Source organism: Cervus elaphus, chromosome 14 (genome assembly GCF_910594005.1).
Source record: "Cervus elaphus chromosome 14, mCerEla1.1, whole genome shotgun sequence".
In the NCBI taxonomy this organism is placed as follows: domain Eukaryota; kingdom Metazoa; phylum Chordata; class Mammalia; order Artiodactyla; family Cervidae; genus Cervus; species Cervus elaphus.
In genome coordinates this window covers 43390139-43416100 of record NC_057828.1, presented here as the reverse complement: position 1 = coordinate 43416100, position 25962 = coordinate 43390139, and the positions used below count along the sequence as shown (strand labels likewise).

The following is a 25962-nucleotide window of genomic DNA, read 5'->3' as shown; positions in this document are numbered from 1 at the left end:
GAAAGGAGAGTGTCTATTTTTTGCCATTTTTGGCTTGCAGAGATGACTGACTTCATGGAAACGGCACTATCCTGCTTCCAAAAGTAAAAATAAATTGAATTCAGGCACGTACATCTTTGATATATAGTCCTGGTGTCTCAACCAGCAGGTCTTTGCTCAAAGAAAATAGAATGGAAAGTATGATTGCTTTCTGATTCTGGTTTCTTCCATTTAAAAATTAAATAGTCAGTCTGAGCATACATGCACACGGGCGCACACACACACACACACACACACACACAAGTCCTTATACATGTTGTCCCTTCCTTGTTCAGATACTTGATTTTTAAAACTGTGGAATGACCCCCAGTCTTACATACATAAGATATGCATTTGAGGTTTTTGCTTTTAACTTCAAAAGAAGCAGAAGTGTATTTCTTCCTGAGAAAAATGTGTATTCCCTGTATTAGAAAAGAATTAAATGTCATTTAACTGTTGGTGGAATTCCTCTGCCAAGGCATGAGGTTTATTTATTTTTAGATTTTGATGGCCATCTTCTGTCTTTCATGGTTTTCCCTTCCAGAATCATCCCTCTTTGCCCAAGATGAAATTGGAGTCTCCCTGAAAAAAAGAATCCAGGTTTGAGTTCATAGCCCCTGCTCCCAGAGAGCTTTAGTCAATAGGATAATTCTGAAATAAATGGAGGCCATATGGGCTAGCAGAGAACTGACGAGTGTAGTACTGTTTTAGAAGTAAAGGCCTGCAGCCATTGGTGGAAGAAAAGGCAGACTTGGGTGTTATTAACTCCAAGTTCCCTTACTCTGAAACCTTTTTCGAGTACTCTTTTTGTCAGACTGCCTCTCAAAGACAGACTTGTGCTAAGTTTCTCACTAATTTGTCAAATGGCAGGGTGAGGAAGGAGGGAGAATGAGATTGAATTAGTGTAACATTTTAATCACAAACAAAATTTTATTGTATTTATTATATATGGGTGGGGCTTCCCCAGTGGCCCAGCAGTCAAGAATCCATCTGCAATGCAGAATATGCAGGAGAAGCAGGCTGAATCCCTGAGTCGGGAGGAGGAAATGGCAACCCACTCTGGTATTCTTCCCCAGAAAATGCTATGGACAGGGAAGCTTGGCGGGCTACAGTCCATGAGGTCACAAAGAGTCAGACACTACTGAGGACTGAACACACACACACATATGTATTATATAGAACTCAAATCAGGTTAACAGTTTACTAACCTATATCCTTAGTGGATTTACTTTAATATGTAGGGAACACGGATTTCTAATTAGCACATAATTTATACATATGGGTCCTTTTAGGACAGAGGTTCTCAAAATATATTCTAAGGACCCCTGGGGACCGCCCCCCCAATACTTTCCAGGGGATTTGTAAGGTCAAACCTATTTTTGTATATTTACGTATTCATATATAGATATACAGAGGGAAAAACAACTATTTTTATAATAACATTCTCTAATGAATGAACAGAGAAGTTTTCCAGAAGCTACACAATATGTGATATGGCAACAGGTTAGCTGTGGAAGCAGATAAGAGAATGCAGCTGTTTTCGATTAAGCAAGAGTTAAAGAGATTTGCAGAAATAAAAAACAATGCCACTCTTTGCACCTTCTGTGACTTCATGAATATGTCACTGGCCAACAAATACCTCTACCTGGTTAATTTCTTTGACAAGCTATTTTGTTTGAAAATACGGTGATGATCCATCACCTGCTGATAAATAGTGCATATCGGTAACGATGGATTAATGTGGATTAAACTGTAGGAGCCACTGTAACGCGATGCTTCACTTTGGCTTCCTGCCAACAATTGTCAGTCCTCCTGGTTTGCTCCTGACTTTTACTGGGTTTCTTGAAGTAACAATTGGGAAGATTTTACCACATATCAGAAGGACCTCTCACAATAATTTACCTAATTTAGTCCTTCACGTTAACCTACTATCCCAATAAATTCTAACTTCAGCAGCATGGTAAGTGCTCAGCAGAGGACTTCAGAGTGCAAGGTCCATCTTGTTAAAAGGCCACTTGGTTGTGTGAGCAGTGCCCTGAGCTTGTTCAGGAAATCGAAAGGGTACCTCTCTGTCAGAGTTTACTTGGCAAAACCTCAGTTTTCTGCCCTGGCAAAGTTGATGGAGCAGGATAAACCCACAATATTTGGATAAGTTCCTTTGAACTCCTTGCAGAGAGCAGTTTTTATGAGGCCGTTGTTCTCCGTTAACACCAGAGACAGCTCCTAGTAGATTTTCCCCAAACATACTTCAAACATAGATAATGGCAGGGGTGACCCAGGCTGTATCATAAAATCCCAGGGGCTGCTGAAAACTTCAAAGGGGAGTCAGCACAGTGCTTCACCTCTCGTTAGGAGGAGGATGGATCACCCTGGTGGGTTGGGACTGGCTGAACGTAGTGTAACCTCACTAAGTACCTCCAGGATGGGGCAGAGGACAGGGCTCCTCGGTCCTCTAGACTTGACTGAGCTACTCTAGCAGCACAGTTAGGGTAGTAAGACTGGCACCCATCCACCTCCCAGGGCATCATCATGTCACATTAGCATGTGTGGGTACCTTCACATCTTCTAGTGGAAAGATGAGAACCTCAAAGAGTTTATGTGTTCGTGTTTGAACTGTTGATGGGCCTTGTTAATTTAGTTAATGAACTTGTGATATTCTAACCTGATTGCTCAGAGAGCTCTCTGGTTCATATGTAGGTGAACTGACAGTAAAAATTCATCAGGTGGTGAAGTACTGACCTCCTGCTATATTCCAGGCATATAATAGGTATTAAGTACTGAGAATATTCAGTACTGGAGGACAGACTGCCTTGAAGAATCTTCCAGATTCCTGAGACTCATCAAAGTGTCTGTGGGTTAATGTTCTTGAATTAGTCTTACATGTCCATTAAAGCAAGTTTCCTATAACTTTCTTGAAGTACCCCTTTATTAGTGATTTGACTTGCTATTTGTTCTTGGAAACAAACTGCATTTGTGTATCGGTAGTCTATATTTGGTGGTGTGTATTGGTGTATATTTGATAGTTACAGGCATTTTTTCCCACATTATTAAGTCACCACAACCCTTTCAAAATAAATTATCGTTATCGTTTTACTAATTGTTTATGATTGGATAATTATCTCTTAATTTTCCAATTGTTCTTTCCACCTTAGGCATATTTACTAAATAGTCTTTAGTTTCTACAATTAATAAGAACAGTGTTTTTAAAAAATATAATTTTGACCTTAATGATCTCTTTGTGACAATTTTTTTTTTATCTTTTCAAATTAAAGTTTGTTTTATCAGAGTGAATAGCATACCCACACTTTCAGAAGTCAAAGATTTCTTCCTGTGAGAAATAAACCATCAGTCAGCTGCCCCATTTTTCCCCAACCCTTGATTCCTGTTCCTCTGGAGGCAGCCACCTCCAGTACTTTGGGCTGTATTTTCATTTTGGAGGTACTTAACCTCCATGTTTCTAAAGGAATAAAAATGAGAATAGTGCTATTTCTTGATATCATTTGACTTCTTATTGCTGTCTATACATGTCCCCCGCACCCCTCCCATCCCATTTTTCAGTATACTATAGTTATATCATTTTCTGGTAAATCAATAATTCCACTTTTACATTGTTGTTGTTCAGTCGCTAAGTCGTGTCCAATTCTTTGCAACCCCATAGACTGCAGCCTGCCAGGCTCCTCTGTCTTCCACTATCTCCTGGAGCTTGCTCAGATTCATGTCCACTGAGTCAGTGATGCTGCCTCTATGTAAATAATATTCCCAGTGAAGCCATGTAGGTTACTATGATTATGTTTCCAGTTTGGTTTAACTTTGTAGTTTGTTTTTTTCTCCCTGGAGCCAATAATCACTTTTATTATTTTTGCTTAGTTTTATATAGACCTATTCCCAGTTTATCCTCAAATTTTTATCTACTTTTGGCTTTTTCACTCTGAGGTTAGTAACTCCTTTTTAAGAGATTTTTCCCATCTGCCTGTTACTAATACATCCATACACTGTCCTGTTGTTGTTGTTGTTCAGTCACTAGGTCACGTCCGACTCTTTGCAACCCTGTGGACTGCAGCACACCAGGCCTCCCTGTCCCCCTTCAGGCATCTCCTGGATGTCTGAGTTCATGTCCATGGCATCAGCGGTGCCATCCAGCCATCTCATCCTCTGTCATCCTGTTCTCCTTCTGCCTTCAAATCTTTTCCAGCTTCAGGGTCTTTTTCCAATGAGTTGACTGTTTGCATCAGATGGCCAAAGTATTAGAGCTTCAGCTTCAGCATTAGTCCTTCCAGTGAGTATTCAAGGTTGATTTCCGTTAAGATTCCTTCTGTATATGTTTAAAAATGTACTTAGTAATTGATCAGTTACACTTTTTTCTCTGGAAAGCTTTCCCCTAGCAGCCTCCTGTTCCTGTCCTCTGTAGAGTGAAGGCCCTCATTCTCTCCTGAGTTTCTTTCTCCCATTTGCTTGTTTTGGCCTTTTTCTTTCATGAATAGACAGTTCCCAGATGTTTGGTGATTTTTGACGAGGTGTTCTCCTATCTTGAGAGGAGGTGCTAGTCTGCAGATTGGGGGCTCTCTGTGTGGGGCCCGGGGCCTCACCGTGAAGCATCAGGTGGGGACCTGCTGGTGCCCATCTTCTGCTGAGGAGGAGCGGGCTAGCTGTGGGTGGGAGAGCCCTGCTGTCTCACTGCTTCTTATCCAGACTTCTACCCAACTTTCCTGTTTTCACCATCTCACAGACAGGCCTCCCTGTTCCTCCCTGATGCCCCAAGCACTCAGAGCTCCTCGGTGCACCCCCTACTTTCTGAAATTCAGCGGTTAATACACTAATTAGCTCACTGCTTTGTGGCTGCTACTCCCTCAGGCTTACATCTCAGCACCACTTGTCCATCTGCTCTTCAGCTTCTAAAATGTTGTTGACACCTTCTCTTTATCCTTTTGGATCCATGCCACTTGTATCCCTTCGCTTTCACTTTAGAGGGGTCTCTGGACTCAATCTGTCATAGTTAATCAGAAGTCCTATAATTTAGATTTTTTTCACTAATTCATTCGTCTTTTCTTGATGTCTTTTCTCCTCCACATCCAGCTAGTAGCTCTGAATTAATGTAGTTTTACTGAAATCCATATACATTGTTTCTGCTAAAACACTCTTTTAAGTTTGGTGGTATCAATAAATAAAAATACTGCTAACATTTTTAAACCTTTCCTGTGGATGTTTACTATGTCCTACGTATTTTACATGTATTATCTCATTTAATCATCATGACAGCTTTTGAACACCATCTGCTTAGGGCGGTCAGTGGCCCTTCTTTCCCAGAAAGATTTAGAATGCATCTGGAGAGAGATCATTGCTAGTCCCAACCCCAGCTTTACGTCTGGTACTGGTCTTTAATCTCTCATTCCATGTGTTGTAAAGAAACAGGTTGTGGAAGGCTCTTGTCAGATCCCGGGAACATGAAAGAAACAGCACACCCCACGGTAGTGACACGGGCCTGTCACCACCCCTCACTGAACCATAAAAGCTATTCAGAGGGGCTGGCAGCTGGTGAGCGACTGTACTTAGATCCTGGGTGCTGATGGGTGTTTTGTAGTTTCCAAGGGAAGTTGCTGAAAGTTTTCTTATCTTGACACTCCAAGGGCAAGAGGTCTCTCTTCAAAGAGAAGCGCCTGTTTCAGAAAGAGACGTGGAAAGAACATAAAATCTCAGATCTTCCCCAGTCCTGGAGAAGACGTGGGAAGGAGTGCTGTGGTGGCCAGTGTGAAGTGAAACTGAGCATCTGCAGGGATCAAGAAGGGGCTCCCAGAGCCCTGCTTGGTTCCCACGTCTGTACCACAAGGTCAGAGGGCAGCCCTGAATGTGAGTCATCTCACTGCTGCTTCTTAGCTGTGGCCCAGAGCAAGATACCTCAGTATCTCTGGGGTGAGATTCCTCTGACTCACGGAATAGGACTGATAATGCCTGCCTCGGCGGGTGGTTATGTGGCTTAGATGACATAAGGTTTATAAAGCACTTAGCTGACTTGGGACATGTATAATTAGGGCTCCAGAAATGGCATCTGAGTCAGTATATACCTCTCCGAATATGGGATGCTAAGCATAAGTGAAGCAGGGGTTATATCTTCACCTCTTACTTGTACCCTGTCCCTGAAAACTTGCTAAGGACTTATTATGGTGGTGAGACCAGAAAGTCATACGCTGTGCTGGGTTTTTGTCTCTCCCCTTCTGTTTCTTCACACAAAATAGTTAAATCCAGGCCCACAAACCTGTGCTTGTCACACAGTCAGAATTCTGGGTGGAGGAACTCAACTGGGCTCCCAGCCCTTGTGTACCAGAAACCCCACTGGAAAAGGTGTGCAGAGGCCACGAACTTGCTCTGAACCCGCCTGTGGAAGAGCAGGTGATCCCAAACTATTGTTAGTGTCTGCTGTAAATGATACGCCTCTGGGTTCGAGCAGAGTTCAGCCAAAAGCCCCACATGACATGGAAATCTGTCCTGGAGCCAGGTTTGTCGGGTAGAAGTTATGTAGCGAATGTCTCCAAACTTTGGCATCTGTTGTCTGCCAAGGGTGAGACAGTCGAGGATGATGGAGGGCTTACAGAAACGCGGACAGGGCGTGCGACCCTGTGACAGCTGAGACACTGTTTCAGGCCACTGTTGCTCATCCAGCTCTCCTGATAAACAGCTTTAAAAGCATTACGTGGTTTGGAAAGCATTCTTCAAAAACGGTTATATTTTCCAGACGCATGCCAGTCCACTGTTTAGTATTGTTGAAGGGTTTTGAGTTGTAGAATCAGATCTCCCATCAGTGGGGCTCTTGGAACTGTGAAGGACTTATCTGTCTGACTCCTGCCAGGATGGTCTCACAACAGTGTTATCATGTTGGTCGAGTTCCCCCAGGTCTCTTTAAAAAAAATAAAAGTGCCCTTGGGTTCAGGACTAGAGTTTAAAAGGAAAGACTCTTTCATCTCTAGCTAGCGTGATGGGCTCTTTAAAAAAAATACTGCTTTCATCATGCACCCTTTGGTTCATGGTTTCTGCATAATGAAAGTAGGAGACAACTTCGGATATTATAAAGCTTTGAGCCTTTGAGAAACTAGCTTTTTCTAGATTATAAAGGTTCATTTCATAATTCATTTCAAAACTCATCTTCTCAATGGCCTTATTTCCAGAAATTTAGCTCCTTTAGGAAATTCTGGGTGTCACTGGGCAGGGGAAGTGGCTCATAGGGGAACGGACAGTGCCAGGATTAGGCAATGCATATGGGTCTTAGGCTGACATTGACCATGCTTTTGTTCACTCAGTCATGTCTGACTCTTTGCGACCCCATGGACTGTAGACCACCAGGCTCCTCTGTCCGTGGGATTCTCCATGCAAGAATACTGGAGTGGATTACCATTCCCTTCTCCAGGGGATCTTCCCAACCCAGGGATTGAACCTGGGTCTCCTGCATTGCAGGCAGATTCTTTAGCATCTGAGCCACCAAGGAAGCCCATATTGACCATATGATAAATACAAAGTGTTCTAGTGACAGATTTTATAAGGTACTTCTATTAAAGTCTAATGTGAAAAGTGAAAGTGAAAGTTGCTCAGTTGTGTCCAACTCTTTGCGACCCCATGGACTGTAGATCACCAGGTTTCTCTGTCCATGGAATTATCTAGGCAAGAATACTGGAGTGGGTTGCCATTCCCTTCTCCAGGGGATCTTCCCAACCAAGGAATTGAACCTGAGTCTCCTGCATTGCAGGCAGTTTCTTTACCATCTGAGCCACCAGGAAAACCAAAGTCTAATATACCACAGGTTTGTTTTTTTTTTTTTTTAAGTTCAGTGAAACGATTCATAAGATTTTATTCTTATTCCAAAAATGCAATAGTAGAGCTGACAGAATGGCCTTGAACATTATTCTGATTTATTGTGTTGAAGTGACAGCAACTCACATCCTTTTACTACATCAGTGTAGGATCAGTTCTTCCTTGATTCACGTCTCTGTGATCAAAATAACCGATCTGGATGTTCCCTTTGGGTGCTGGAGGCAGCATGCCCTCTTGAAAGAGAACAGGATTGCGAAGCGTGAGACCATAACCCCGATTGCAGTCCTGACGCTGCTTTGCTTGGTGGCCTCGTGCTGCTTTTCATCCCCTTCTCAGGTCGGTCCTCCCACTTCCGAGGGAGTGAGCATCAGCCCTGCCCTGGTCACGTCTGCAGCTGAGGGGTAATGCCCTGGAAGAATGGGCCAGAAGCTGGGCACTGAAACGAAGAAAGCCCAGGAAGGACATATGAGAGGCTGGTAATGTTTTCTAAAAATAAAAAGGCAGTAGGTGAATGTGAGGCCGCGTGTACCTAAACCATCCCTGAGCAGCCCTGGGCCAGCCTGAGCCCAGTGGGCTTAGCACTGTTCAAGTCTGTTACATCTCATCTCCTGTGACATGAAACCTGTGGCCAAGCCTGCTCTGTCACCACTTCAGCTCCCTTCTGATTCCACCTCTGGGGACACACAAGTGCCCCCGAGTAATGGGCCAGGTCATGTGGCCGGGGCGGTGGGGGGGCGGTGAGGGCAGCCTGTGGAGAACCGCTCGTGAACAGACCACTTTCCACATGTTTAGTCATCATCAAGGTACTTGAGTATTCACAGTTTCTTTTAGCTGATGGCCAAGAAATCAATGTTTAAAAAAAATACAAAACCAAAAACCCTCAACAGAAGCTATTTTGCCCCAAGAACGGATGTACGTATATGGTGTGGAAAAGCAAATCTCAAAACATGGTTCCTTTTTAGTTCTTAAACTGGTATCAATCTAGTCCTCCTTAGCCCTTTCCACAGCACTAGAATAAACAGTCCAGAAAATACAAAGGAGAGAAGTGTGTAGAGCCCGCAATTGGCCGATGGCAGCTCTGGGCATGCGTATTGGCTGTTCCTGCTACATCCTTTTTGTAAGCAGCTTGTGCGCCTACATTTTCCCCAATCTGGCCTTGTTGTTTACTTATGATTTGTCTGTCCCTGAAATCTGGTCATCAAAGTGACCCTGAGATGGAGAAAGTCCAGCAGGAAGTAGGGGCATCCAGGTCACTGTTGAAAAGTTCTCAAAGTCTGTCCTGGTTCATAATTGGGTCTCATTCTCAGGGATGGATCTGGTTTTCCAAATTTTAATATATCAAACAATACTGATGCATCTGGGCTCATGATGGGCCAAAACAAAGCCTTCAGGAGCCCTTCTGTCATGCACTAATACCTGAAGGAAGCTGGATTCTTTTATGAGTATTTGTGTAACCTGTGATAATGTGTGTGCAAGTGCTCTGTAGGTTGTCTTGGGAGATGTGAGGTATTATTATGACGAAAGGCTTAATTGAACCCTGCTCTTGTATATGAATAAGTAGAGACAGATTAAATGGATTACACATTTTTCTCAAGGATTTCCTAAACAGTCTACCTAGCTTTTTCTTGCCTTTTCTTTTCCTGACTTAAGTGGTTCTCTATAACCTTTATTCTTAATGAACTAGAACAAATAGTACTCAGTAGAAAAATTACCACAGAGAAGAGGGATTCTCAATAGCAAGGGACAGTTTTCTGTGACCCATTCATTCCATGGCACTTCCCTCTACTCAGAAAAAAGGTGCTGGAGGCTTTGGAATGACAAAGTCATTAGCTCATCTCTAAACATCAACATAGTGAATAAGGAAGCATTGTGAGAAAAGTGCCAAGACTGCAGTTTCCATTCAGAAACACATGGTTACCTTGAATCAAGAAGCACAACTTTCACCTTCAGATTGAATCAGGGTCTGATGGGAAAAAGGCCACTAGCTTCAAGAGACTCTGTTGAAGACATCTGCCTCTACCCAGAACTGGAAAGGGCTTTAGTGCCTGTCTTGCTGGTGTGGGATTTCGGGGTTTATTTTTAAGCAAACTTGGGCCCTAGACTAGTGTTGCCTAACAATGGCTGAAAGGACAAAACTGGGCTGAAAGCACTGATGAAGTCCCCTCAAAGGCCCTCCTACCTGAACCTTTCATCATGTCTTCAGGTGGGTTTGGGTTTGGGGTTCCTTCTCTCTGTGCCTCTTACTCCTCTTTATTATGCTTGGACCTTGCTTAGAAGAGTTCTATTGGTCAGCTCAGTTGCCTCCTTTTATAGGTGGAACGAATGAGACAGGGAGACATACATGATGAACCGTGGACTCAACTGGCTCATCCCTTGGAGAGCCTGGTTCAGCCTGGGGATGACTTACCTTCCAGTCATTGGATGGTGTCCTCTAGAGATGTTAGGGGAGTGCACTCCTCGTGGGTTATGCTCTAAAACTTGTCGGGCTCTTCGTACTAGTCAGATATTGAAGGTCACAGATAAGAGCAAATGGGCAGACTCCACAGGTCTAACACAGGGGACCTTCTCCTGCTGGACTCCAGAGACTCCATTCCGCGTGTGCACAGCCGCTCCACAAGCGCATGCGTGCACACATTCTCAGACAGTGGGCCCATATCCCGCCATGGTAGACAGGGCCTGAAACATACGTTTACTTTTTCCTGTTTTAACCTTAAAAATTAGACCAGCTACTTCGAGTGTTTACGTTCCCGCCCCCCATGGGACCTGGCAAGCCTGGAAGCTGCCCTGGAACCGGGGCTCCTTTTGATGTCTGGGCTGTGTGAGGGGCCCGCGTGCTCCGCGGTACCCAGGGTCCAGAGCTTCCCGGGAGGGGCGCCGCAGGAGGGCTTGGCTGCCGCTTCAGAGAAGGGTTATCAGAGATCAGACCGCAGATTTTGCTTTTGTGAGAACAAAGTGCGACCGTCCATTCAGGAGCAGCGCGGGGCCTGTATGGAGGGGCCCAGGGCCCGCTGGGATGGGGTTTTACACTTGGGCTGTCCTTTTGCCCTTCCACTGAACTCTTTTCATTTCAGTCATGAGCAAACAGTCAGTGCCTGAACTAACAACCCCGCAGTCCTCCGGAGCACGGCTGGCTTACAGTACCGAACAAAGGGAGGGAGGGCCGCGTGGGCCGGCCCAGGCCGAGGAATGCGGCTTCAGGGTTCTGCTCCATAAATTTAACCAGCACGACGAAAAGGAGATAATATGAGCCTTCGTGATGATCTGAAGGGGGAGGTTCTGTGTCCCATTGATTGCGGTCTGGCCCAGGGCCAGGCCCAAGCCTGACCGACAGTTGAACCGTATCGTTAAGGCGTGTAATACAGCTTGTACTACCGCCAATGAGTACATATCCACAGGGCAAAAGTTTATAAAGAGCTGAGGCTGTCCTGTTTAACCCTCTCACACGGCATGTAATAGACCCAGCTGCCATTCAGAACTTGCCCATCTGAGGTCACGCAGGAAAGCCAGCACGTTTCTTTTCTCCAAGCAGGGCTTTTTGGGACTGGGGAGAGGGAAGAGGCACTGTCTAGCAAGGGTCCAGGCGCCCGATGCTTCTCTCGGGAGAAATGGAGCTGCCTGCCTCCTCTCCTCCTCCCCTCCTCCCAGGTCAGAAACGGGACACCTTAGTGCTTTATTCAAAGTAGCTCTCTGTTTGCAGGATAATGTTGCCAAAGGAAGCGGGGCTGACACAACAGGAAACCTACCCGTCTCCGAGGAGGAGGCCGTGCCGGTGGCAGAGGCGGTCGGATGCCACCGGTGTGGGGTGGAACACTCCTGTCGAGTCTCTGAGACTCGGGATGGTTGTTTCCTTTCCCTGCCTCCCAGCCTCCTTGAAGCCTGCTGACAGCCTCACTTTCTGGCCCTCTCTACTCCCGAGCCTGATCGCTAAACCAGAGCAGGTGGGAGACTGTCCCATGAAAAGCCTGTTAGCCCAGCCTGCTGCCTGTCAGCTGCACACCACCCTCATCCGGGAGAGCAGGACCTGGAAAAGCCTGGTCCTTGTAGTAATGCTGCCCTGAGTCTATGGACAGACCAACAAAGCACTGGTGTTTAGTACAGTCAGAAAGAAAGGGCTGTCTGTCTTCAGACACCCGAGGAGAAGCATTAAGGGAGTAGTTTAGTCCTAGCCATCAGCCAGTCACATCCTTTGGCCATACTGGGAGCCTGCCTGTCCTTTGTCCATACCATCCAGCAAGACGTGTATTTCTGTCCTTCAGAGAACTACTGGTCTGCAACAGACAGGCTATGGTCAGTGGATACAGATGGGTAAATTGAGGGTGGCTCAGTGGCAAAGAACTCACCTGCCAATGCAGGAGCTGTGGATTCAGTCCCTGGGTCGGGAAGATCCCATGGAAAGGAAATGGCAACCCGCTCCAGGATTTTTGCCTGGGAAATCCCGTGGACAGAGGAGCCTGGTGGGCTATAGCGCACAGGGTCGCAAAGAGTTGGACACGACTGGATGACTAAACAACAAAAACAGCACAATGAAGTTGAGGCACAGAGCATTTACACAACTTGTTTAAGATTTCAGAGGTAATGAGAAGGGGAACTAGACTTTGAAAGTCTGAACGCAGAGCACACATTTCTAACTTCTGTGCTATTTCTGGATCATTTCTTGGTCTCTCCCATCAAAAAGCCCCATGATTTAAACCTGAGTCCTCTTACCAGGTCTCAGATCCACTTCCTTTTGACTCCTAAATGTGGAGGATAGGAATTGGATACTGCCTATGACCCAGAATATCTGGGGAAAGACACTATTGTAGTTATTAAAGAGGTGTTCTTTACCCTAGACTTCCCTGGGCTACCCAAGTGGTGCAGTGATAATCTGTCTGCCAGTGCAGGAGCCTCAGGAGATGCTGGTTCAATCCCTGGGTCAGGAAGATCCACTGGAGAAGGAAAAGGCAACAGTATTCTTGCCAGGATAATTCCATGGACAGAGGAGCCTGATGGGCTGCAGTCCATGGGGTCTCAGAGTTGGACTCGACTGAGCCACTGAATATGCTACACACACACTCTTCACCCTGGATCTCACCGCCTGAAGTGTGCTGGTCCCAGTCTCTCACCCCTACCAGCTTAACCCAGAGGTGGCAGACAGCCTGCTTGGAGAACTGAGCAGCCAAGTGTTGTGTCCAGGAGCTGTGCTGCCCTTGGTCCTCTCTTCTGCATCTCAAGCCCTCCCCTAGTGATGAATCACTGTATCCTTCCAAGTTCAGAATTCTCTACTTTCATAACATAGCACTCACACGTGCGAGTTCCAACTTGTCTTTGCTCCGCCATCCAGCCAACGCCATCTTCACCAGCTGGTGGCCTGGGAACTCTCGACCGGGACACACTACAGGAGGCCATGGAAGGAGATGAGAACATCTAAGTATGTGCACAGAGTGCTGTGACCATCTTTTAGTGGCCAAGGGTAACGCCTGTTTATTTTGGTGTTTAGGGTTCTGAGAAAAGGTTTCTAGAAGTAGAGGAGGCTACGGGGCTGGCCACCCCTGAGATGGCCAGATAGCCATCCTATCTAGTTAGGCTTCTCTAGTCAGGGTGCTTTAAAAGCCTAGAAACAGGTTCTGGTAGTCCCTGGATGGAGCTCTCTCCATGGTTTGGATTCTGTGAAATGATTGCTAAACCCAAGGTTTAGCAGACCTTGGTACTCGGCTGGATGTCTTTTAATGGGCACATGTTTGGGGGTTCTCTTTGTCATGTACTTGAGCTGTTGTGGCATCCAGGAGCTATGCTGTGGCTGTTCTTTGGGGATATGAAGAGAGAAATCCTCGGGGGTATAGAGTGGTTCAATTGTAGGAAGAAATTCTGCTCTTTTGAATTATTTTGTTCCGTTTAACAGTGATTAAAGATGCCATGAGGTGGCCAGATGATCCACGAAGTGAAATTTATAGAGATTCTTATCTGCAGAGATCTTAAGACAGAGAGCACTAGAAAATTCCAGTGCTTTATGTAGCATGCAGAAGGAAGCCTGGTCTGAGCAGCTTGCATCCGAGCGATCCTTCGAAAGGGAAGCAGCGCAGAGCAGCGACTCCAGAGTCACCTCTTGGCTTATGTGCGACTCACCGTCCTTTGGCAGCATTAGGGGTGTCCCAGGCCTACCGGCTTCTCTCCACCCCAAGGAACTTGTTCTTTGGAAAGCCACATGCCTGCCCTAACTGCCTCTGCCCCCAGGTCCACAGGGAGAAAGTCCCTCGGTGGACAGGAGCGGCTAGAGGAGGGGTTGTGTTTTTGTGTTAGCGTGGCAGAAAGCAGTGCTGTAGCCTCTGCTTCTCTGGACAAGCCCCCTGATGCACCTGCTCCTCTCAGAGGCCCAGCGAGGCCCAGGCAGGCGGGCCAGCGCTCACTGCTGACTGGTTGGGGCTGCTGGCAGGCTTGTGTCCCAAAGCCCAAAGAGGCCAACTACAAATGCCCATGATGGAGCATAAGCAGTGGCTAGCCCCAGACTGGGGTTGGAAGGCTGTTTGTTCTACTACCTGCTCTGTCTGAAAGGCTCTAGCATCTTTTCCCTCTGCCTCCTTGGCTCTCAGCAAGTTCTAGTACATTTTCAATTCACATTTTTTCCACTCCGATAGAGGAAAGCCCCACGCCAGTGACTCACATGAACTCAGCCTCATTGGCTCTTGTTTCCTCGGAGAGCAAATGCTCTGAAGGTGCGGTGCAGCTGTGACCCAGGGCATGGGTCTGAGTTTTATGAAGGCGCAGAAACACACCTGAGATGACCCCATGCCCTTTTCTTTCTTTCATATTTTTGATTTCTCAGCACTGGGACCGTTAAGTCTGTTTTCAAAGGGGGAATCGGGAGAGGAGAGGAGAGCATTTCAAAGGAAAGCTGATTTGGTCTCTGAACCAGCTTGTCTTCTAGGTTGTACTTCACTCTGATGAGAATCAGAAAGGACAGCCTGTAAGCCCCTGAAATGCAATTTCCAGTGAAACACGAACTTCACTCTAGTGGCTCTGCAGCTGGAGAGCCTCACAACTAGGTCCAGATGTTCTCTCTCCCCGGGTTAGCAGGAAGAAGGTTTGGGGCAAGCTGTGGGGGCAGAGTGCTTTTGCTTTTACCCATTCTTGGAGTGCCTGCTTTGCAACTGGTGTCCTGCCTTCTGGGGCTCTTTAGGGTAAGTGCTTTGAGCACCTGGGTCTGTTTTGGTCCCGCCTAACCCATGCCCACCCCCTCTTCGCCCCACCTCCTTACTCCGAGCTAGCCATTTACCACAAGCAAGAGGTGACCTCTCTTCTGCTGCTCAGGTTCAGAAAGCAAGACAGTGCTGGAAAAATGAGTGAAATGTGCTAGAAAGGAAGCCCCCTGCAGAGGACCCTCGGGTCAACAAAGCAACATCCACGGCCCTACCACCATCCATTGTAGCTCAGGGCCAGGCCTCCCGGTCCAGGGAGAAGTGATAGTAATGGCCAGTTCATGGCCTTTCCTCTGGAGAAAACTTCATGCAGAAAAAAGCCATTCCAGACGAAGACAGGCCAATCTCACTCCTTAACTAGCCTGTACCCAACCCATGCTTATCTTCAATATGTGATCATTGCAGTTGGTACTCATGCTTTGCTTCTTGGGTGTACTTTAGACGTTTTGGTGTTTGTGCCTGACTGCTCCCTAAATCATATTTTTAAAAAGTAGTTCTGTCTTGTGAGTTTAAAGATATGTACAAACCTGAGCTGTTCTCATATCCAAACAGTATATGAGCCCTCATAGTGTATGAACACTTCCAAGATAATTCACAATCTGTGATTCTTATAGCAAGCCAATGAGAATAGGTACTATTATTTCTGTTTTTAAAAAGAAACGTAAAATAACTCAGTCCTACTTGGCTGTTAATAATCACCAAAAGGCTCATAGTGTAACCCTGACCAGATACCTTAGTATGTATGTATGTATATGTGCACACACTCACATACAAATACATATGTATATGTGACATTAGATGAATCATAGAGGCACAACTATCGATGGCCTAGTAAGTGAATTGTTTTTAACATTAGGTAATATTAGTAAGTCATTTTTAACATTTTCATAATACTAAATTGCACATATACTCCAATATATTGGATTGGTCAAAAAATTCATTCATATTTTTCTGATCAGATGTTATGGAAAAACCCAAACAAACTTTAGCCAACCCAGTATTCAGCTAGTCCTTTCTTGATGTATGTTTCTAATTTTTTTGCCATTATAAGCATCTTTTACATGTATCTTTTCACATTTGTATAATTCTCTCTTTAGGGTAAATTTCTAAAAATAGAATTGCTGGATTAAGGGTAAATGCATTTTCCCCTTTGAAATGCATTACCAGATTGCCTTCTAGGGAACTGAAACACCTGTATTCCCACCCCATGTGCTTGAGAAGACCCTTCTCTGACCCTCCACAAGCTTTGGCTGTTCATTCATTTATTCATTCAGAATTCTGTTGAGAAGTTTATAATGTAGATGCTGTACTACAAGCAAGGCACTGTTACTGTTTGAGTCTCTGCTGATCTGAGAGGGAATGTTTTCAGTGATACTACTTGTATTTCTTCCATCACTAGGGTATTACATCATCTTTTCATATTTCATTTTGCCACTTAGAGTTCTTCCTTTGTGAATTATACTTGCATATTTTCACCCCAGTTCTTTTTAAACCCCTGAGGTCAGAATTTCTCTTCCTTTTGAATGTGTTTGTTTTTGTTTATTTTTATCCTGTCTTGATCCTACCCTTCCAGTAGTTGTCATTTTACCAGTTTATCATTCACATTGGTGTATATCTTTCTTCTAAATATTAATAAAATTTAGATTAGTCACTTGGCAAATTCCATTAATGAAGTTAAAGTGTGCATCATGACTATAAAGAACTGACACTGCTTACTGTTCTTCAGTCCATTGCTTTCCCATTAAGAACGAGGCTTCAGCCAAGCTACTATATAGGGCAGGGAACTCAGCTCAGTGCTCCGTGATAACCTAGAGAGGTGGGATTGGGGGGAGGTGGGAGGGAGAATCAAGAGGGAAGAGATACATGTATTCTTATAGCTGATTCACGTTGATGTACAGCAGAAACTTAACACATTAGTTATACTCCAATTAAAAAAAGAATGAGGCTTCAATCAGATGTTTTTAGATTGTACGTGGGGTGGTCTGCTGACTGACTTTTGTCTTATTTATTTCCCCTTTCTTCTTAGTATTGGTTTACCACCAGTTCCTACTATAAAACTCGGCAGGTTAGTACTGATGCTATACATTGCTGTGTTAATAAAAACCTTGCTCTGCCTTCGGTCAGGGCCCTACTTGAATACAGGGGCCATGTCCTCTGTAGTGCGTAGAGCCAGGCCTCCTTAGCTCTCCCATCACTGATAACGTGGTCTAGGTACAAACACCTTCCCAACTGGACTGTAAGCTTCTTGAGATCATGTTATTGCCTTCTTTGGTGTCCCTCCAGGATTTTCAGATTGCTTAACACAGTGATGAACTCAGAGTATGTATTAAAGAGATTTTCACCAACAGTCATGCTGATAAGAAGTTTACCGTGTCTGAGACTAACATAAAGACCCAAGGTCAAGTTGGATTTTGCCACTTACCAGCTGAATGGCCTTGGACAAACTTCATAATCTCTCTCAGGCATGGTTTCCTCCTCTGTGAAATGGACTGCTAATAAAACACATCCTTAGAAGAATCTTGTGAAGCTTAGAGTCAACACTAAATAAATGCAGCCATTGAGACAAACTGTGGACCCTGGGGGTCCAGCACTGTTGGTCTTAGTGTCTTCTCACCTAAGTTTGAAGGGCAAGTGCAGATGTAAGAGAGCAGGTGGAGGTGGCAATTCGCTGTTTTTCCAAAGAGTATCCTTAGAGGTTCATGTGCTCCTCTGCTTTAAGACCCCATGTTGAGTCTGAATGTGGTTTTTTCCCCCCAACACAGAGCCTTGCAATCATCTGGGGACTCACACGATGCCACAAGTTTAAAACGTGCCAGTTTCTTCTTATGCTCTGCCAGTTTTCTTAGTGGTAGCATGAGTGGCTGCACACATCCTACAGATGTGCGTGTGTACATATGCGTGCATGTGTGTAAAATGCTTGGAAGAGGTAAAGACAGGATCAGATTTTGCCTGGCAGAACAACTAACATCTCTAGTAGCCTCTAAGCATTTTCCCAAATGGGCTTTAATTGGTTTCCTTCTGTTCTATTTTTATTTTGTAGTCATCTTAATGTATAGGGAGCCAGCTCCTTCAAATGAGACATTTTATCATTGAAACATGTTATTTCGTTTAACCGCCATGCACCCGGCTTCACCAGCACCGACGGATGACTGGCAAGGAGGGGTTCTGAGTGGTGGTTCTCCTATGACCTCACTGCAGCTGTGACCCGCCAGTCTGCACCACACATGGACCCAGACCGGAGCAGGCTAGCGGCCAAGTGTCGTCTGCACCGTGGGCTCGGCCCCTCCTCACCTGCCCCCAGTGGCCCTCGGCCCCACTGTGGCCTGTGGCATGAAGGCCCTCCTGGCCCACGTCGGCCTCGTGTGCTGATTAGACAGGAATCAGCAGATCTGTTGAGTGCGTGTTTAATGTGACACAGATGTGAAACAGGCTGCAGATCTTTCTGCTTTACAAATTTTCAGCTTTTTGCATTTCATCAGTGTTGCTTATTATTTACAGAATGTAACTTGAGACAGCAGAACAGATTGTAATTTTTAAAAACGGTTGGGGGGGGGTGTTGATGGGGCCGCAGGGGATCTGGGAGAAAAAAAAAAGAAAATCCAGTAGTGTGGAATGTTGTTTGCTGTCCAGACCAAACAAACCAGTTTGCCAAGGGTTGATGGACTGTGGCAATCCGTCCCATTCATGTTCACACCGGCGGCACTTAATTATAAGGCAGCTTGACCTTCTTATCACCAAGTAAAGAAGAATCTTTTGTCACCAGGTTGAACGTCATGGGAACAGGCAGAAACATACCTCTTATTGAGGGCACCGAAGGCTATCACTTCGCTGCCAGCTTGGGTTCTGTTTCCTTCCTGTCCAGACAGAAAGGACACCTTGGGACCTAATCCTCATTTGGACACATAGATGTTCTCCTTGCCTCATTCCTGCTCTGGCTTTATACTCGGGTGTTGTGGCAAGAGCCAGAACAAAGAGCAGTGTCTTCCTCAGCCTGAAAAATCCATGAGTGTCTTGAGGACATTGGAACCCTAGGCCAGAGCCAGTTCCACCCAAGTTGGAAAGGAAGGTACTGTCTCTTGTTTGCAGAGGGTAGGTTCTCCGAGAGGTAGCCTTGACTTCTGAGAAAGCCCAGGTTAAATTTGAAGACAAACCATAAAAAAACACCCACTGGTCAGAAGATGAGAAAGAGTAGGTGATATGTTTCTGGGTCAACAGAACCTAAGACTTGGGACTGAAATAATGAAAGCCACACAGTAAAAACTGCTTTGGAGAAGATCTCCATGGAATTTGAGCTGGTGCACAGAGTTGATCGCCTTGGTCGGAAGGTTCTGAGCTGCTTCAGCGCTGAGTGTCAACCCCGGACTGGACCATCTGTAGGCAGCCAGGCCCCTGGCCCATTTCCAGAGTTCCAGGCCCCACTGCTCTTTTCCTTAAAAGTACAGATGGTGCCTGGCCCCCCAGTACCACCAGGCAGCTGTCCAGTTGTCACTTTCCCCCACCCTGGGAGAACATGACCCTGGTCAGTAACTTTCTAGTGTTCGTCCACGGGGAGATGATCAACATTCCTGTGCCCCAGGAGTTCCTGGGTTGTTACCAACTCCCAGCCCTTCCTCTGGCTGGGCAGAGAGGAGTCCCCCAATGGGCAACCCCTTCTCAGCCTCCCAGCCCCCTTCAGAAGCGGCAGCTCTGGCTCCCCTGCTCCCGCATGGGCTCATGGCCTTCAGTCTAGCCATTTAGCCTCTGTGTGTGTGTTGAGCTGGGGTACAGAGAAGGGGCTGGGGTACGACTTGTGGGAGAGACAGAAAGCTCTGGTCACACCGGGCTTCCATTCGGCTCTCTCCACACTCTCCAGACCATGACTTGTTTCGAGCAGGAGGCTCCTCCCCAGAAAGGTTGGTGCCTGGAGAAGAGGGTATGTGGTGGCTGGCTCCGTGACCCTTTCAGGGTCTCAAGTCTAACCTCAGGGCCTGAAACACACCCTGTTTATTCCTGTGAGTGAGGCAACGGTACATAAACTTTCTTTCTCATGAGTTGCTGGTCTTCAGTGTCCTCATCCTTTTTGAAGCATTTTCTCCTGGTCCCTCTTTCTCCTTTTCTACTTCACCTTGACCATTACTCTCTGTTCAGTCGTAAAAGATTGTATGAAACTTCCAGTCTGAATAAACAGTTTGAAAGCAAACAAATCAGGGACTTCCTTGGTGGCCCAGTGGTTAAGAATCCACCCGGCAGTGCAGGGGATGCAGGGTTGATGCCCTGGTCGGGGAACTAAGATCCCACATGTTGCAGAGCAACTAAGCCCGTGCACTGCAACTTCTGAGTCTCCATGTCACAGCTAGAGAGTCCTTGCATCTCAACAAAAGGTCCTGATGACTCAGTGAAGACCCCATGTGCCACAACTAAGACCCAATGCAGCCAAATAAATAAATAAGCAAACAAGTCACAAAGCAGGTCCTCAGAGGCTGCAGCACCCAGACCTGCTTGGTTTTGATCACAGGAGAGGGAGGCCCTTCACGCAATAAGAGTGTGGAGGCCTGGGGCTAGGGGTGGGAGTGGAGGCTAAGGACACAGACCCCATCACCACCCTCTTCAGACACACCCATTCACTTTTCAGGGGTTGGATGCATTCAGGCAGTCTTACAGACTTCATTTAGATAAAGTGTTCTATTTCTGAAAACGTCAGTTATGATGACTTTTATTAATGGCAATATTCTAAAACTCTATTCCTTCCAATTCTAAGAATTTGACATTTGGTATAATTTACTGAGCTGCTAGATTGATTAGCTCTAGCTGCTTTTAAAAAGTTCTTTAAACAAATAAGGTGCAGATGAAGTCAGTCAGGTGAGTTAACACTTAAGTGCTAGTTCCTGTGGAAAACATGTACGCATCCAAACATTTGCTGTTCCCCTTATGAATCATTCTTGCTTATTCAGTAAGCCATGTTTTCCATAGTGTGCTGTCAAGCTAAAATTTCAAATCTGAGTTTTAAAAATGATGTGTTTTGATATTTCAAATTGACTTCAGTTCAGTCGCTCACTCGTGTCCGACTCTTTGCGACTCCATGGGAGTCACCAGGCTTCCCTGTCCATCACCAACTCCCAGAGCTTACTCAAACTCATGTTCATCGAGTCAGTGATGCCATCCAACCATCTCATCCTCTGTCGTCCCCTTCTCCTCCTGCCTTCAATCTCTCCCACCATCAGGATCTCTTCTAGTGAGTCAGTTCTTCGCATCAGGTGGCCAAAGTATTGGAGTTTCAGCTTCCGCATCAGTCCTTCTAATGAATATTCAGAACTGATTTCCTTTAGGATGGACTGGGTGGATCTCCTTGCAGTCCAAGGGACTCTCAAGAGTCTTCTTCAACACCACAGTTCAAAAGCATCAATTCTTCGGCACTCAGCCTTCTTTATGATCCAACTTTCACATCCATACATGACTACTGGAAAAACTAGCTTTCACTAGACAGACCTTTGTTTGCAAAGTAATGTCTTTGCTTTTTAATATGCTGTCTAAGTTGATCATGGCTTTTCTTCCAAGGAGCAAGCATCTTTTTAATTTCATGGCTGCAATCACCATCTACAGTGATTTTGGAGCCCCCCAAAAATAAAGTCTGTCACTGTTTCCATTGTTTTTTCATTTGTCATGAAGTGATGGGACCAGATGCCTTGATCTTAGTTTTCTGAATGTTGAGTTTTAAGCCAACTTTTTCCCTCTCCTCTTTCACTTTCATCAAGAGACTTTAGTTCTTCACTTTCTGCCATAAGGGTGGTGTCATCTGCATATCTGAGGTTATTGATATTTCTCCCATCAGTCTTAATTTCAGCTTGTGCTTCATCAGCCCAGCATTTCACATGATGTACTATGCATATAAATTAAATAAGCAGGGTGAAAAAACACGTACTCCTTTCCCGATTTGGAACCAGTGTGTTGTTCCATGTCCAGTTCTAATTGTTGCTTCTTGACCTGCATACAGATTTCTCATGAGGCAGGTCAGGTGGTCTGGTATTCCCATCTCTTGAAGAATTTTCCACAGTTTGTTGTGATCCATACAGTCAAGACTTTGGCATAGTCAATAAAGCAGAAGTAGATATTTTTCTGGAACTCTCTTGCTTTTTCGATGACCCAGCGGATGTTGGCAATTTGATCTCTGGTTCCTCTGACTTTTCTAAATCCAGCTTGAAAGTCTGGAAGTTCATGGATCATGTACTGTTGAAGCCTGGCTTGGAGAATTTTGAGCATTACTTTGCTAGTGTGTGAGATGAGTGCAATTGTGCCATAGTTTGGACATTCTTTGGCATTGCCTTTCTTTGGGATTGGAATGAAAATTGACCTTTTCCAGTCCTGTGGCCATTGTTGAGTTTTCCAAATTTGCTGGCATATTGAATGCAGCACTTTTGCAGCATCATCTTTTAGGATTTGAAATAGCTCAACTGGAATTCCATCACCTCCACTAGCTTTGTTCATAGTGATGCTTCCTAAGGCCCACTTCACTTCACATTCCAGGATGTCTGGCTCTAAGTGAGTGATCACACCATTGTGGTTATCTGGGCCATGAAGATCTTTTTTGTATAGTTCTTCCATGTATTCTTGCCACCTCATCTTAATATCTTCTGCTTCTGTTAGGTCCATACCATTTCTGTCCTTTTGTGCCTATCTTTGCATGAAATGTTCCCTTGGTATCTCTAATTTTCTTGAAGAGATCTCTAGTCTTTCCCATTCTATTGTTTTCCTCTATTTCTTTGCATTGATCATTTAGGAAGGCTTTCTTATCTCTCCTTGCTATTCTTTGGAACTCTGTATTCAAACGGATGTATCTTTCCTTTTCTCCTTTGCCTTTCGCCTCTCTTCTTTTCTCAGCTATTTGTAGGGCCTCCTCAGACAACTATTTTGCCTTTTTGCATTTCTGTTTCTTGGTGATGGTCTTGATCACCTCCTCCTGTACAGTGTCACGAACCTCCATCCATAGTTCTTCAGGCACTCTGTCTATCAGATCTAATCCTTTGAATCTATTTCCCACTTCCACTGTATAGTCATAAGGGATTTGATTTAGGTCATATCTGAATGGTCTGGTGATTTTTCCTACTTTCTTCAATTTAAGTCTGAATTTGGCAGTAAGGAGTTCATGATCTGAGCCACAGTCAGCTTCCCATCTTGTTTTTGCTGACTGTATAGCACTTCTTCATCTTTGGCTGCAAAGAAAATAATCTGATTTCGGTTTTGACCATCTGGTGATGTCCATGTATAGAGTCTTCTCTTGTGTTGTTGGAAGAGGGTGTTTGCTATGACCAGTAATTACCCAGTAATTCCTAATAAGGGAATGGGAGACAGACAACTTTGGTGAGTACCTACTATGTGCCAGGCTCTTCTCTGGTGGCTCAGTGGTAGAGAATCTACCTGCCAATGCAGGAGATGTGGGTTTGATTCCTGGGTCAGGCAGATCCCCTGGAGAAGGAAATGGCAACCCACTCTAGTTTTCTTGCCTGGGAAATCTCATGGCCAAAGGAGCCTGGTGGGCTGCAGTTCATGGGTTGCAAAAAAGTCAGACATGACTTAGCAACTGAACAACAATAACTATGTACCAGACAGTGTGCTGTACACTTTTCATATATTAGCTCAACAGTCGTAACCAAGTAAGTATTATATTCCCATTTACTGACAAGGAAACCAGGGCTGAGATCAATCTGGTAACTTCTTCAGGATCACCCGGCTAATAAGTGACTGGATAGGGATTCAGGTCTGTTTGTCTTTTTCCAAAGCTTTGTGTTCTTCCCTGCACCACCATGCTCCTAAATTTCATCCCTCTCTTAAAAGGGATCCAGCTTTTGGGAGAAGGTTGGTCATGTAAAGATTAAAAGAAAGTAATTATGTAATTATTTGCTAGAAATCAATCTGAAAGTAATATGGTTTGTTTAATCAACTTCTTATCGTTAGCATTTGTACTTAATAGCTACAAAATAAGTTTACCAGGAAGTGTATTTTAGGCCCATGTGAAGCACCTTGGGATTGGCCTTAGAGGTGATAGGTTAGTAGTGAAACTGACCATAGTTTGAGAGATTCCTGTAAGCCTTACACTGAATCAGAATGCTGTGCTTAACCATAAATGAAGATTGTGTTTATAAACACCTTGTTTTTGTAGTGAGGATGCTGAAAGTTGCAAACCACTTTGTAAGTTGTTAACTACTTTTTGAAAATCAACCCCAGAATGCATGCAAAAGTTAAGTCATTTCAGAAAATCCAAGGCTATCAGGCTGTAATCTCAGTATCATATTGTCCACTTGATTGAAATTCTTTGTAAGTCGAGTTTGCCTTACTCCTCCCCCCAGCTTCATGAACAGGTAGCTAGTGGACTAGGAATAAAAGCTCTGAATTAGTCTCATTCTTAGAGTTTAAATCCCAGCCGGCATCTCTGTTGGCATTAGTCCTACCAGCTGTCACAGTTGCAGTGTCATGGAGTCCCCCAAACATATGTTAGGTTATAGGAAGCCTTGACCCCTATAAACAAGTCAGGTGTGAATCCCACAATGGGAGGAAGCCCAGCCCAGGAAACGTCCCCACTGCAGGATGTCAAGTCACAAAAACTTAACAGCTATGGTCATGTAATTTCTAACGATTCCATGAATCAGCGTCTTTCCCACATTTTTGGTTATAACAATACAATATGGAATTTTATATGTTGCTACACACATGACTTCAGAACTCTAGGGAGAGGTAAGTAGAATGTTGACAAGAAAGCAAGAGGGAAAGGGGAATATTTCCATTTGAATCAGTTTCCCCAATAAGAAAACTAAGAGAGAGAGACTGGATGTTGGGTCCTGGCCCATCTTGGTTTCATCCACTGAGGCTAAGCTGAGTTAGGGCCCCTCTCGTGCACGCATGGCCCCCCCTGCAGATACTCCATCATCATCATCATCAGTAGCATTTTACTGAGCGCTTATTCTGCACCAGGCTTTGTTATGAGCACTGGACTCATATTGATTGACATTCCTCACAACAGCCCCATCAGTATCCGATTTTACAGATGAGGAATCCAAAGCTCCAAGAGGTTACACAGCCTGCAGTAGGTCACACAGTCTGTAAACGCTGAAACTGGGACTTGAACCCTGCTGCCATGTTACACTCTGCCTGTCCTCAGGCTCCCCGGCCGCATTATAATTGCTTGTTTCTGTTTCTCTTCCATTAGACTCCAGGAAGACCCCTGGGAACTCTATTCATCTCTGTCTTCCTAAAGGCCCAGCACGGCCTACGCTCAGGAAAAGTTCATTAAATGGGATGATGGTGAGGGGCAGAGGCAGGTACAAGTCATTCTCAAGGCTCTCAGTTTGGCTTCTCAGTTAGTAATTTCATTTAGGAATCAACCTCTACTGACAAGAGGGTTTCTTTCTGCCCAACTGTTGTTTGTTTGTTTGTTGTTGTTTTTTAATGTGTTCAAAATCCAAACTGTCATTGGGTATTTGGTATAATTTCCTCGGTTCAAGGTTTAACACAGCCAGAGCCCAGTGGTTATCATTAAACTTAAGGGTGGAATACTATCTCTGAGTACATTCTAGAAAGTGGAATTCTGTCTGTCATGCAACTATGGGGAGGAGTTTCTCCTGTAAACCAGCCAAACTTCAGAGGTCTCCATCCTATAGTAGAGTCTTCTTTGATTACAGTTTGCACTGAAGGGAGTAAAATGAGTTAGTGGAGAAGTCCTTTTCCACTTAGTCTTTGGAAGTGGATATAGTCATGAGAAGAAGGCTACAGGTCAGAGATCAGATGTCACCCTTGGCGTGGCAGGCTTGGTGATCGTCTATACACTGTGCTGCAGTGGATATCAGAGGAAGTTTTGATCAATTCACACACTCCAGTGTGGAGAATACTGTTGACACAGACTGTTGAATTCCTTTTCGAGAACTGATAGATGTTTAACCCATTCAGTCAAGAATTCTAGTACTTTGTAGCTGTCATTCATTTGTTGTTCAGTCGCTGAGTCATGTCC

The 25962-nt window shown here is 45.0% G+C and overlaps 1 protein-coding gene and 1 long non-coding RNA gene across 7 annotated transcripts in view; one reads left to right on the top strand and one right to left on the bottom strand.

The window, feature by feature from the left end:
* VPS13D (vacuolar protein sorting 13 homolog D) overlaps positions 1-25962 on the top strand; it is a 266265-nt gene that overhangs the window by 217823 nt on the left and 22480 nt on the right. The gene's annotated exons all lie outside the window — the stretch shown is intronic.
* Positions 7900-11765, bottom strand: LOC122708071. The gene is made up of 3 exons (XR_006344996.1): positions 11559-11765; positions 10223-10491; positions 7900-8251 (listed from the first exon to the last, which is right to left on the bottom strand). It is a non-coding gene; the product is annotated as an uncharacterized LOC122708071 (long non-coding RNA).